The 2,709-nt window shown below is 32.5% G+C and overlaps 1 protein-coding gene across 12 annotated transcripts in view; it reads right to left on the bottom strand.

The window, feature by feature from the left end:
• Positions 1-2,709, bottom strand: part of LOC102674389 (glutamate-gated chloride channel) — a 35,030-nt gene that overhangs the window by 11,044 nt on the left and 21,277 nt on the right. The window lies entirely within an intron of this gene.

Here is a 2,709-nt window from a genome sequence, read left to right as displayed (position 1 = left end):
GTTTTGAAAAAAAAAAAAAAAAGAAAAAAGAAAAAAAGACCACCCTTGCATGATGAAGTCGATTTTTATCATTCGAGTTTTATCGTCACCTCTTTTCTTTTTTTTTAGACTCAACCGCGTGTTTGCGATGTTTAAAGAGCAGTTTGCAGGCTTGAAGATGTTATCGAGATCTTTCTCTTCGGAGTCGAAAGTCATTAAATCTTTGCACGTTTTTTTACACTCTTGCTCGCGTATTAGAAGCGTATAGAGGTGTGCGTGTTGGTTTCGAGGTTGCGCATTGTATCGAGTTAAGATTTCATTTATATTTGCGATAGACATTGGAACGAAATATGAGGAACGTGATGCGGCGCAAATTCGAAGAATGTAGGAAGGTACTGTATCGAATGTCAGTGATAAAAGCAGTTGAAAAGTGTACGAAAGGGAAGAACGTTCGCTATTTTTGTAAGCAATTTCCACGAGCGAAGAAAAAGAAGAAGAAGAAGAAAAAATATATATATATATATAAAATTATTCGAAATAAAATTTATGAATATATTCCGGCGCGTGCAAAGCGAAAACAAAGTTTCTAAGCATTCCTGGGAATGTATTCCTTCGTGTGTGTATGTGTGTAAAAAGAATTTAATAAAAATAAAAATTCTATTTCGCAAATAGAAGGAATAAAATTGCATCGTCACAGTTCTTCCCGCTCGAACGTGATGCAATCTTTTGTACGCTTTCCAATTTTCATACGAGTTATTCCCTCGCACAATTATGCTTTCCCTTGGCAACGATTCAAGCTATATATCATCTATTTCTAACGTCGAGTGGAAATAGTTGAATTTTACGTAGCAACGATTAAATAGTGAGAAACCTCTCTATCACGTGACTATTGGTTATCAATCCTTCAATCTCTAATTATCTTACTGTCGCAATTTCTTTCCAATTTCTTTCTTCCATAATTAATTAATACATCAATGTAAACCGCAATGCAAAAGCAACGAAACGCACGACGAAACAATTGTATCGTTTTATATATATATATATGTATGTATGTATAAACATATATATATACGCGAACACATCACCAGAGCTGGAATAAGACGATCGTTTGAAACTTTCGCTTTTTTATTTTCGTCCAATTACCCACGAGATAGATTAAAGATTACACAAAGTTTCGATTTGGAACTGGCTCTGATAACGAGAGAGTTGGTGGGCAAGGGTTGAGAATCGGAGATGGGCAAAATGACAAGATGCGGATCATGATATCGCCGATTCCAAGTGTTCCGTAACGATTGCTCTGTCCAGGCTCTAGTAATCACACAGAAAAGAAGAAATTAAGATAGAAAAGAAAAAGGAAAAAAAAAAAAAAAGAAGAAAAGAAGAAATAGAACGTACAAGAAGGGTGATTAGAGGAGCCTTCCGACTTTCGACTTTCGACTTCGACTGCCTGCGTACGAAGGATCGTATTTTATTACGTGTGTGAAAAGAGGAATTGAACGTGTTCTTTAAAATCCGAAAAAAATAAAATGGAAGAAATTCAATGATTCTTTCAACGTTGGAAAATATTCAGAGAATGAAAGCTTGAATTGAACTTGAATTTTCTTATGGAAAGGTTAAGATAATATCGCAGCCCATGGGTGGTATTCCTAAAAAAAAAAAAATTATAATTCAAATTAATGCAAATAAAAAAAAAAGTATCTTGCTTAATCAATAATTTTTTTGATACATTAGAAAAGTATTCGTGTCGACAAACCTGATGAAAACACATTTTCTAAAGTAAATTCATCATCATTTTGCAAGAAAATCACAAAGCAAAGTTCACGACTTCGTCCAAGACCATCCCGTCATATACGAAAGATTTTATTTTATGTAAAAAGTATCAATCGTTTTTTCTGGGCCAATATTATCTTGATCGAATTGTGATGATACTTTGGGAAGGGACCTTAATGAGAAAAAAATAAAATTGTGGAGAGAGATAAAATTGAATAGAAGAAAGAAAGAAGGAAGGAGATCAATTAGACTCACGACACGATCGCTCGCACGCATGATCGAAAGGAATGTATAAAAGAGAAACGTTGAACAAGAAAGCAATCCACGGGTCGAGTCTATACTTTACGCATCGTTTCATTAGTTTTTCATTATCTTCGTCGCGCTTCTATTTTCTTTAGTTCTCTAGCAAAAAGATTCCAATAAGGCATAGACTTGGTTGCAACGACCAGCACAGTTAAAAAATCGAACGTTCCGAAACAATCAAATATATATATATATATATATACATATACATATACATATATATACATATATAGAATGTCATCGAACTGATGGTGCAAAAGATGGCGTCTTCTATCTTAAAAAATAAGTCGAAAATATGGACATTACGTAACATTATTCCTTACGAAACTTCGCTATTTTTTTTTCTTTTTTGTTATAATAATTGAATTATACTTTCAATCTTAATCTTCTTCTTTTTTTTTAAAAAAATAATTAATGGATATTTATTTAAAAAATAAAGAATAAAATATTAGAAAAATATAAAACACTTGGAGAAACGAAGCTTTCCAAGAAAAAATATTTATCCATATTTCCGACTTATCTTATCATAGACTCGCTCTCTTTCGTATTGAGATATCAATTCGATAATATCCTAATATATAAGCACATATACATATAAATGGATATACGTATATATTATACCATAATGCCGATCATACAGATATATACGTATATACA

This window comes from Apis dorsata, unplaced genomic scaffold (assembly GCF_000469605.1).
Source record: "Apis dorsata unplaced genomic scaffold, Apis dorsata 1.3 scaffold_251, whole genome shotgun sequence".
Classification (NCBI taxonomy): Eukaryota; Metazoa; Arthropoda; class Insecta; order Hymenoptera; family Apidae; genus Apis; species Apis dorsata.
Note: the sequence above shows the minus strand (reverse complement) of the source record. Positions and strands in the feature narration are given on the sequence as shown.